The sequence below is a fragment of the Balaenoptera musculus genome, chromosome 7, assembly GCF_009873245.2.
Source record: "Balaenoptera musculus isolate JJ_BM4_2016_0621 chromosome 7, mBalMus1.pri.v3, whole genome shotgun sequence".
In the NCBI taxonomy this organism is placed as follows: Eukaryota; Metazoa; Chordata; class Mammalia; order Artiodactyla; family Balaenopteridae; genus Balaenoptera; species Balaenoptera musculus.
Genome location: NC_045791.1, coordinates 29,128,241 through 29,140,237, shown reverse-complemented (window position 1 = coordinate 29,140,237; position 11,997 = coordinate 29,128,241). Strand labels below are relative to the sequence as shown.

Genomic DNA, 11,997 nt, shown 5'->3' with positions numbered 1-11,997 from the left:
TTCGTTTCTGTGCGAGGGCTTTCTCTAGTTGTGGCAAGTGGGGGCCGCTCTTCATCGCGGTGCGCGGGCCTCTCACTATCGCGGCCTCTCTTGTTGCGGAGCACAGGCTCCAGACGTGCAGGCTCAGTAATTACGGCTCACGGGCCCGGTTGCTCCGCGGCATGTGGGATCTTCCCAGACCAGGGCTCGAACCCGTGTCCCCTGCATTGGCAGGCAGACTCTCAACCACTGCGCCACCAGGGAAGCCCACGCTCTGCTTTTTTATTTTTATTTTATATTGGAATATAGTTGATTAACAATGTTGTGCTAGTTTCAGGTATCACACCTTGCTTTTGACTCCTGTTTCTCTGCTGATTAGCCTCAAAGTCACCTTATATTCAGACCATGGCCTCAGACATCAATGTAGTAAAAAAATAGTGGAGTGGACATAACTCGAAATAAGGCAGGGCAGGTAATCACAGCAAGTCCTGGGAAGTTAGAAAAAAAGTCAGACAGGTACAATCCCATTTACAGTTCAGACATCACGAGTTTTATTTTCTCTCATCTACCATCCTTTTATGCTGCTAGGTCTTTATATACATGTTTCCTTCAGCTTAAATATTCTTCTGCCCATGTTCACTTTGCTAATTCTTTTCTGGTCACTGTTCAAACATCCTTTCATGAGAAGCCATTCCTTGATCATCCAGACCAGGTTAGATACCTGGACATACACTTCCATAGCTCTTTGTCATGGCCGTTTGCAACATAAATCATCATTCTGAGCTCATGTCTAATGCCAGCTTCCCCACTAGCTTGTAAATCCCGGGGAGATAGGTAAAATATTGTTTTATTTACTACTGTATCTCTACATTCAGCACAGTTACTGACACATATTGAGTATTCAATAAATAAATTTTAGGTAGTTAATCATGTCTGAGTTATTCAGTGATAAAAGCCAATGAATTTCTCATAAAATAGGCAAAATTCCAAGCAAGAACCCTGTCAGGATGAGTAGATCTAAGAATGAGTAGCAGGAATCCAGTCACAAGCACTAAGATTCAAAAACATGTCTCTAAACACTAAGAAAATTGCACCAGGCAGAGAAAGATCTCTGTCACAGAGGGACCATGGCACTGGGTACCCCTGTGCAATGTACAAGGGTACATTGTGTGTGTCAAGTTCCTAAAAAATGGAATGTAAGACATGAACTTACTTTCAAATAGTCTTAAGCCTAGTTACAGGAACTGCATATTCCAAACAAAAATAAGATTTATTTGATGCTGAGACATCATATTTTTTTCCACCTATGAACCAGATTTATTCCAGAGACCAAGCCAGTTTTGTGACTGAAGTTGAGGGGTTAGTGAGACGACTCTGGGGATTGAAAGATTGTGTGCAAAGGCATCTGAGCTCACCATGATCTTTCCTATTATAATCAATCATTCTTCAAGTCCCTCTTATTGCACAAAGAGATAACTAAGGAATAGCTTCTTGGAGAATCTCAAAACTTACCCTCCCTTGGGATTCAATATCTACAATTCACTTTTCACTATATCTCCAAAGTTTTTCAATTATGTGTGTATCATACATAAACTTTAATGCTTTCTTTTTCATCTGAGAGTATAAATGTTCATCAGAGTTATTTTTTTTTAGCTTGTCAATCTCTCAGATAAGTGTATACAACCACCCATATGTGAGACAGTGGTGCTAGATGAATTATGCAATTGTGTATGAAGGATAGCTTGCTGGAGATGTTAAAGATAATGTGAAACAAATACTATTTTCCTCTCTTTTGGGAGAAGGGTGCCCATTATAACTGGCACGAAGCATCTAAGCGCTCCATGGAAGCCTCACTGACATTCCCCAACTAAACTACTTTAACTTCAAAGTGTTCTTGTTGTTAGAATCAACTACATTACCTTGATAAATTTCATTTCCTTTTCCAAAGCATCTTAAGTGAAAAGAACAAAAAGAGGAAGTGAATTTCTATCTACCCGACTAGACCAATAGAGACTAGATAGAAGTTCAATAAAACCATTATAGTTTTTGTAATAAGATTAAATCAGCTCTTGATTGAAGTACACAAGGCACTTTTTGCCAGATTATATTAGGCCCTTGGCAATTGCCACCATTTTAAGGGAAAGGTTATTATTGAAGGCTATTTTCCCATATTACAAACGCTACACTTTGATGAACCCTAAGTGCTGCAAAATATCTCAATGGATGTCTTTGAGAAATGAGTCACTTTTCTGATGGTAGGATAGTTGGTTATCAATTTTCCTGTAAGTTTTCTACATGGTTGTTAATTTTCCAAACTGCAACACTGATAAACTAACCCTATTCTAGCTACAATAATTTCCTAAATATCAGGCAGGCCCCTTTCCCTCAGAGTCCTCCATTAGCTGGACATTACTGTTTTTTTCAAGCATTGTATCTATGTTCTATGGAATCTAGATTTTTCCCCTAAATAAGAAAAACTTAATGTTTGTTACTATTTATTTAATAATAAATCTCTTATATATGGAACATATATATTTTATCTACTAGTGTCTGTTCTTATTTCTATAAATAGAATCAATGTCCTTTAAAATTGTGAACCATTACTTTCACATCATCTGATATATGATAAGTAAAAAATAAAATCCAGGTTCATTGAAAACTTCATGTATATCAATAGCATTATGACTTTAATGAGGTAGTATTATATTTTTTAAAAACCTTACTTTTATTTCTGGGGAAAAATAATACTAAGTTATTATTTGTATTGAATAGTTACTTCACTTTTTATTACCTGTTAATTGCAATTTGCATATAGAATCAAACTTTTCAATGACAAAAATGTTGTCTAATTCTAAAAGAAAAGATTTTGAAAAATTGGCTATCATAAAAATTTTATTTTTGGTCAAATGTAAATTTTCTCTACGTACCAATACCTCAAGATATTAATTAATCAGTTAATATTAATTAATTGAACTGAAAACATGCTGGTATGAATGACTTTTAAAGCAATACTATATTTTTAATGTTTCAGTTATTTTAATTAGTGTTCTCTGTTAGAAATTTAGGGCACCAATTTGTGAGGATAATCTTCATTTGTAAGAGAGAACACTGAACGCAGATAATCATGGAGCTGGGAACAGCTTATGATTGTTGGCATACTTTGAGAGTCCAGAGCTTTGCGATGAATATTGCACTGCTCTGTAACCTGGTATTTTTTTCTCTGTGTCCAGAATCTCATCTTGGTGGCTGGGCTTATGTAGCTCCTTCTTGAAGTAGGCATCAATGCAATGTTTGGGTATTTTCAGTTCAATTTTGGTGGAGGGGGCAATGACAAATTTCTTTTGTGTTCAGCATAGAGAAACTAAATTGAGGACCAGAGATCCAATTACAAGTAGCAAGCTGCTTCAGGAAAGCCACATTTTTGCCTCTGCGGTGACCAGTAGAGTTGATCTGTAAATGACACTATCTCTAAGTTTTCTCACATGGTAACAAAAGGGTTTTTTTCAGTGGCTCAACGGCTTTTCAGTCACCTCTTCAGTAGGATAATAACTAGATATATTGCCAAGTTTGAACACTTGGGTGCCACCATTCTTGTTACCAGGAACTGGCTTGTGACAGTAGCAAGAACCATCCCCTTTTGCCTCTCAATGTTGGATTTAACTGCCGAACTTTTCCTCTTGCACATGGCTTTCCTTGGATGGGGAATACCTGCAGATTCCTCTGACTAAGACAGAATTTCAGCTGTAGTGGGTTTCCCTTTCTTGGGCATTTTTGCGCTGTGGTTATCCTTCTTAACCTTGCCACTGACCTCACCTTTCCTTTGCTTTTTCCTCCTTAGTGTCTGGGTTTTCAGCTTTATTTTACCACCATCTTGCATGACAGGAGAGCACAATACAATTTTTGAGAGTCTTTTTCTTCTTACAATTCTAAATAATTAGAATTCTAAATAGTAATATTGATACAATGGTTTCCATCTAGTTTTATTTTTCTTAGTAAAAAATAGAAGTTAAAAATATTTCATTTGGTGAAATCTTGACTCTTAGATCCGTTCACTTTATATTACGTTGCTGCGACACAATCAATCTCACATTTCCCCGTATGGCTATACCTATACATATGACAAAATCCAATGTAAGGAAAGGAAATAGTGAAAAAAAGGGGGGGCGGTGGGAGAGTCTAAAAACTAGAACCAGAGATTTTTCATCACCTTTAGTTAATGCTAATGCATTTCTTACAATTCAAATCATTAAAATTCCTAACAATGTTTTCTGGAACCAACAGTTGTGAGCGTATTGTCAGCACTGCAAGCAAGCATTCAATGTGAGTTTCTATTTTAATAGAAATCTTGATATGCTCTTTATCATATACATGCTACATAAAATAAATGGGATTTTTCTAGAGTTCCTTTTTTCTCTCTGTAATAAACAGGAGTACCAATGAATGATGGAGTTGAATACCCTGCTGTTTATTTCTATGTTGCAGAAAACATAGAAAGGGCATCAAAAATAACTAGTGTTCATAGTACTTGGAAAGTTTGTGATGGAATTACACATTGTCAAATTAGCTAATTGACAAAGTTGTTATAACACTGAGTTTGCATTTTATATTTTTTAAATATAAACACAAAAATGAAACTACATATATGAGATAGTCATGAGACTGGTATTTGTACCTGCTATTTAATATAACTGAATGTCTTTTTTCTCCATATGTGGTATTTTTAATGCTCTTTACTAGTATATATTCATAAGGTTTCAGGTACAGAACTATATAATTAGTATTTTAGCTAACTGAGAAATATTACACAGGTACTTTATTAATCATTTTAAGCAAACCGAGGATAAGACATTTGTCATTCATTGTTGTATTGATATGTATACTAAACATACATATGTATACGCACACATATGTGAATAAATAACTGCTCTTCAAAGAATTAAAGTAAATATTAAAAAAATTCTTAACACCAAAAATATAAAAGATAAAGGTTGGTATTTATCTTATGATTCAGAAGATTCTACTAAATTTCAACTTTAGGCAAATACATGATATCATGGGAAAGGCATTTCAAAAAATTCTTGTTATCAACTTGTTTATATGGTATTTGCTTCTTCTTGAGACTCTAGGATTCAAAAATTATTCCAGTTTTAATTTAGTTTAAGACTCATGAGGGAAAGGGCAGTCATTTTTATTTTGGATTCCCAGTTCTGTAAACTTTACCTCTAATGCAATCCAAAAAATCCTCAAAGATGTCATCTGGTTCATTTATTGATAAGGCTTGTAAGGTACAGAGGCCTATAACGCATAGATCCTGAAGAAAGACAACATGGCACAATGAAAAGAGCTGGGACCTTTAAGCATAGGTGCAAATCTTTGCCCTGACACTTATTAGGCATGTGAATTTGTGCAGGTTAGTCAACCATAAAGGTGCCAAATCAGCCTCATCCCTAACCCATTTTGTTCCAGATGGTTATACAGAATGATAGAATGTGTGCAAACATCTCCACTTAGTGCTAAGCTCATTTTTGTCAAGCCCAAGCCTTATTCATTTTTCCATAAGCCATATTTCTTACTCAAGGGATGTGTGGATATTATAGAAAAGATGAAGTGGAATTCATCAATTGTAAAAGGAGATCACTGTAGAAAAATGACAATGAAGAAAGGTCAGTAGATAATACCTAGACTACTTCATGAAGAGCAAACAACTCAGAAGTATGGGCTAGTGGTGCTAGCTTTATAGTCTCCCTGGGCCAAATGAATCACACCTTCGTGAGATAGATTTCTCCTGGGAAACATTTTTAGTCACACATCCTGCTCCACCTTAAATTTATTCTGTTAAAAAAGAAATCTCATATCTAACACATCTAGTTTAAGGTTTGAGCTCTGCAGCATATATTTTAAACAGAGAAAGCCAAAGTCCTTACACAGTTTTCATCATTAAAAAGGCACATCTTCAGTAAAATTACAATAACGGTAGCAGTAGCCTTATCTGTTCTCTGCCAGGTAAACACCAATAATATTCTAAAAGCAATCTCTTAAAAATAGTTCTAATCCTTGCTGACTTACATGGCAAATATTTCTTTGAATGGAATTACAGCTTGGGGAATAGAGGCAGAATGAAGGAAAAAAATCCTTTCTAATATAGTTATACAGACCTGACATCTCAGAAACAGTGGCTGACTGTGGCAAAAGTTTGACTCAAGAGTATTGCTATGTGCTTTCTTTTTTCCAAATGCTGCAAATAAGGCAAACGGCTTTCTTACAGCAGAGCCAAAAATACAGAGTAAAATACAGCAGAGACCAAAAATTTATATTAAGTTCTTCATTCCATTCGTTGGGAAGTTGAAGCAGTAGTCAAATATGATGACTTGTAAAAATACATTCTAGGATTTGTTCATCTTCTTATATGTGAGCTTAGTCCAGAAGTTAAGTCTAATCACAATTAAATTGGCATAGACTTTCTATCTTGAAAATAATCTAGCAAGATGAAAGCAATATAAAGACACACTAGGTTTGCAGTTGGATTCTGCCCATGATAGAGTTATAAGACAGAGTTATATATTTAAGCCATTAATAACATGAACTATCAGTAAGAAAGTCACTGTATTGAACTCAAAGCATTATCATATTTGGCAGATATGTTTTCTTAAATCTTAGGTGCATTATTTTTCAGGTCATTTGGTCCCTTTTAGAAAACTACAATTTATCACCACCATGTTTAACAATCGAGTGAACTGTCACATTTCTAAATAATGTACATATTTTAGGCATCCTGCTGTCATTTTGATAAAGTCATTTTACTTGGGAAAAGAGTTACTATTTTTCATTCATCACAGATTGCTTCCGAGGGTCATTTCAATTTCTTTTAATTGTACTTAAGTGTTTCTGCCCCTTTCCCCTTGGTGTTTGTTAGTTGCTTTTAATGTGATTTCAGAATTGTAAATGGCTCAACATATTGGTAAGTGAATTTTTGAGGGTTTTTTGTTTTTTTTTTTCCCATCTAGATCAGTGAAGTAAACAGGGTGAAAGTAGAGAGTGGCATTTCTTCCTAACAGGTTTTCATTAAAGGAGGTAGTGAGTTAATGCAAATTTTTCCTGAGAGCATAGTTTACAGAATATGCATTTCATCAATACTATTAACTCATTTGTGCTTTAACTAATGTTTTCTTAAGATCCATGTAAGTTTTTCCAGCATGATGCTTTTACTACTATTATTTGCACTGCTATTAGGATCAGGGAAATCTAGCTAAAGATTTCCATTACCATTTTATGGGTGGTAAACTCAAATGTTAACAGGGGCTAGGCAGGTATGTAAGGGGCAAAAATGGCTCACTGTCAAAGAATAAGAAATAATAGGGACTGAGAAGTCTCATCCAAAGGGATCAGCTGTTACTCAGTCTTGACCTATAAGAGTCACCCATCAGGTCGACCAGAATATGTCTCTGGGCCAACTTCAGCCTGCAGGCTATCAATCTGTAACCGTTGTTTTAGAGATCAATTTGTTGAGGGTTAAGTAACATAAACCAAACTAGGCTGGTGTTTGTGGGAAGGTCGAAGCTTAGGAAGATGAACTCTAGCATCAATGGCTGGCTTCATGGGTGCACAATCTGGGTCGTTGGAGGAAGCCTCACATTTAGAGGGCCCACGCTTGTTTCAGTGGTCTGCTGTGTGGTCTTGAAATTCTTATTACTTTTGAACAAGGGGCACCCCAGATTCATTTAAAACAGGGTGCAGTAGATTACATGGTTGGTTCTGATCTTGTTCAAGGAAATATTTGAAGCACTTTTCTCCTGAATGAGTGACTATACCTCTCTGCAAACTTCATTAACTACTGGGGAGTGTTAGAAATGGAGGGATTACTATGCTATTGTCAATCTGCTCAGCTTATTTCTTTTGTGGATTTGAATATACTGGTTGCCTTCTCCCCATTACTCTCTGTATTCTGTATTACTTACCTGCAAAAAGAAGGCAAGTCGTCTGATTCATCACAGAAAGAGACTAAGGTAGAAAATCAGTAGTTCTAGCTTTAAAATTACTTGATTGGCTAAAAGATGTAAGGATTTCCCAAAGATAGACCAACGGCTTCCTTTCTTTCTTTGAATTAAATACAAAAAATTAAAAAGATTAAAAAAATATTTTAACCCCCAATGATATGGACAAACATGGTTTTCACCCCTCTTAGTTGTTTCTTATTTGTATGTGGAATATATTATCACTTAAATTTGTCATTAGAATTGGCCATTACTAGTGATTTACACCTAATATCTGATTTTAGAGTCAGTCATGTCTCTGAAACAGAGTCAAGTACAGCACAGACTTCTCTGGCGTTCACTAAAAAGCCATCTAACCTTTTTGTAGATCCCTAGACACCTGTAATCCACCAATTTCCAGCTCATAGAAAAAAAAGGGATGAGCATTTAACTTTGAATCTTGGGAGCAGAACTCTTAGCTGGATTAATTTATTTTTCTTACCCATCAATGTTTTAGATTTATATCCATTTTCCTGTTATATTTGATGCCAACCCACATTCCTCTGTTGTGGTGCAGGTATGACTAAGTACTGTCTCGTTCCGCTGAATCGAGCTTCATTTGTCTTGGGTTCTACAGGCTGGCTGTACATGACAGCACACAGTGACAGTAATTTGCACTGATCTGCCCCCACTGCTAGTCCTGCTGCTACAAATAGCAATTGATTATTATGCTGTAGTGTTATTGACTGTCACTATGAACACAAGATTTATTTCATTTTTAAAGTAACTTGCTGCAGATTTGTTTAGTACAAAAGCAAAACAGGGAAATATTCATTTCTAAGAATTATTTGCAGTCACAAATGTAACTTTAAATCCTGGTCATGAAACATTTACTTTAAATCATAGTAAACAAAAACTTTATTGTGGTATTTATTTTAGTGTAATGTAAATAAATAATTTCCAAAAGCCGTAAGAAAATCAGTATAAAACTGAAATATTTTTCCTATCCCCAATTTCAGAAGAGATACACACAGAAAATGACTAGATACCTTTTCATCTTTTATTTTTTTCCTTATTGGTAAATGCTTTCTCTGTTCAAAAAAAAATTTGTAATCCTATTTCATACACATTTATTTCTTGACCTATCTGCTATTCTGAAGGTCTCAGTTCTTCCAGGACCCTAGAGTATCTCACCCTTTTTACTCTTCTTTCCCCACAAATGACCAGAAAATGTTGTTGTGTTTAGAACTACAATTATGCAGATTTGTGGAGTTAGTATCTATTGAGTGCATTGGTGACCAATATATCTTAATTTGTAAATGTGTGCCTTCCTAAACTGCACATTAAACTTTCTCTATTCTTTAAAGCACATTATTAGGTAGCAAAACTGATTTATTTTATTATGCTGTGCCATCATGAATCTTATGTCTTGACTACACCTGCAAGTATACTATTTCTGTCTGAAACTAAAAATTTGAGTTGTATGTAACACAAAGTTTAGAAAACAAAAATAGAAAGAGAACTACAGAAAACCTCAAAGACCTAACTGTCTAGTGCCTCTCTGCTCTCTGAAGGACACTCTGGGGCAAGTACAGTTCATGATTGAATGGGCCTGTGAGAACTTCAACATTCCTGAGTGGAACAACCAATGGATGGGTTCTTATAGTTTGGGATAACAGAAGAGTTTTAGAGATCCTGTCTTGCCATTTAATTTGAATTCCTTTGGTACTTTATTCCCAAGTATTTTATTTTATTAAAAAATAAATAGAAATCTTTTTATCTGATCAGAGGTAACTGGAAAGAAATACTTAAATTCAATATTTTTTTGAAAGGTAATCTATTCCCAGGTCTGAACTATACTGTTACCGGGGTGGCTCAGCTATTTGTGGTTAGAAAGTGATTTCACCTTCTATTTTGAGATTCCCCAGCATCCATAAATCTGCCAAATGCAATTGTAAAAGCATATTTGTGCTAAAATTGCTGTTATCGCTAGATAATTTAACTTTTCTCTGTACTAACAAAGGAAGAAAAGTACGTAGAGGAATTACAGAAAAGAAACAAGGATAGTCAGTCCTATGCTTTGTTTTAGATTTGGTTTAGATTTTAACATTTGTCCACATTAGACAGTACTCAAAACCTGTTTATGGGACTTCCCTGGTGGTGCAGTGGTTAAGAATCTGCCTGCCAATGCAGGGGACACGGGTTCAAGCCCTGGTCCGGGAAGATCCCACATGCCGCGGAGCAACTAAGCCCGTGCGCCACAACTACTGAGCCTGTGCTCTGGAGCCCGCGAGCCACAGCTACTAAAGCCCTTGCGCCTAGAGCCCGTGCTCCGCAACAAGAGGAGCCACGGCAATGAGAAGCCCGTGCACCGCAACGAAGAGTAGCCCCTGCTCGCCTCAACTAGAGAAAGCCTGCGCGCAGCAACGAAGACCCAACGCAGCCAAAAATAAAATAAATAAATAATTAAATAAACAAACAAACAAAAAGAAATATCTTCTAAAAAAAAAAACCTGTTTAGAAGTACATAGATGTAAACCATAAATGGGTAGTACAAATTGTTGTGTATTTTGGGTAAACTAAGGCTGTCAGATATTAGTAAAGGGAATTTCCACCAATATTTTAATAATTAGAACTCTCATTGGTTGAAGTAAAGTGGACAGCTTTTCCAAGGCAGCCACTGAGGCAACGGAAGTCTAGATTAGTTATCTTTCAAAAGTTATATATATATATATGTATATGTGTGTGTGTGTGTGTATATATACATATATATACATTCACGTGTGAAAAGCAAATGACAGTTATTATTCATTTCACAGCCATGACATAATTCAAATTAATGCTAAACAGCTATGTATTTATCAATTAGCATTATTTTCCCATCCCTCTCTGACTCCCTGTATTGTTGTAATTCCATCAAATAGTCATTTGCTTTTTTATGGTAATAATCCCTTCACATTCTTTCCTTTCATCTGTACCCTTGTGTGCTATTTGTTGTTCTGCTAAATCCCTCTTATAGAGGCCTATGTATTCCAAGAGCTTGATGAATAATTGGAAATGTTTTATCCCTGAGCTTCAAAAAAGTGCTAGAAATAATTATAAGCAAACACCTTCTGTAGTGTCCTGTATCAATCCAATCCCTGCTTTATGCTGTTTGTACTTTAGATAGAGAAGGAAACAGCGAGATCTTGGTTACCAGCTCTTGCAGCATAAAGGGGACAGATGTTTCAGTTTCCATCTTTTTTTCTTCTGTCTTCTCTGTTCTTTCTGGCAGCTTGGGCTGTTCACTACAATACGTTCCACAGTTAGTCAAGCCTGTAATTTCACAAGGTACAGTTAATTATTGATCAATCAAAATGAAATTCATAATCCTTTTGGCAACTTGTGCTGTACTTGAACTTCTCTCATGCCCATAAAATAGCTTAATGGTCTACAGTATAATGAATATGAAGGATATGAACTAATGTTCAAAGAAGCAGGCAAATCCTACCTTTCTTGCTTGTGCCAATTCAGGATTATTCTTCACCATGTACTACATACTGCTAAGTTTTCTTCAACAAATCAGCTAAAGATTCAAGCCTTCCCCCGTCCCCATCCTGACCCCGGATGGAGAGCTTTCATATCTTCTCCAAGAATTTGATTCCATTTAAGATATTTACTTAATGTTTGAATGTATATTTTCTATTCTTTAGTTTTTTCTACATAAACCAATTTAGTCAGATAATAAGGTAGCTCTCAGGAGCCATACAGTTGTGTTTTCAGTACCACAACGTACTGTTTTCTCTGAACAAGCAGTTTACCTACATTAAAAATGAGGTACTTCATGTGTCAAAGAATAATGACTCCCCTCTTTCTCTTAGTGAAAACACAGATTAAAGGGGAAAAAAAATCCCCAAACCCTGGTAGCTTACATATGATGTATATGCAGAAGGATATTACAGCTGATTTCTAACCACCTATTCATTCAAAACTTATTGAGAGCCTCCTATGTGCAAAAGGTCTTGCTCTGAGGGATACACAGAGAGTAAGATGGAGACTGGCCTATGAG

At 35.8% G+C, this 11,997-nt stretch overlaps 1 pseudogene; it reads right to left on the bottom strand.

Annotated features, from left to right (window-relative positions):
* Window positions 1-3,040: 3,040 nt before the first annotated feature.
* LOC118897817 lies at window positions 3,041-3,856 on the bottom strand (annotated as a pseudogene).
* Between the last annotated feature and the right edge of the window lie 8,141 nt (window positions 3,857-11,997).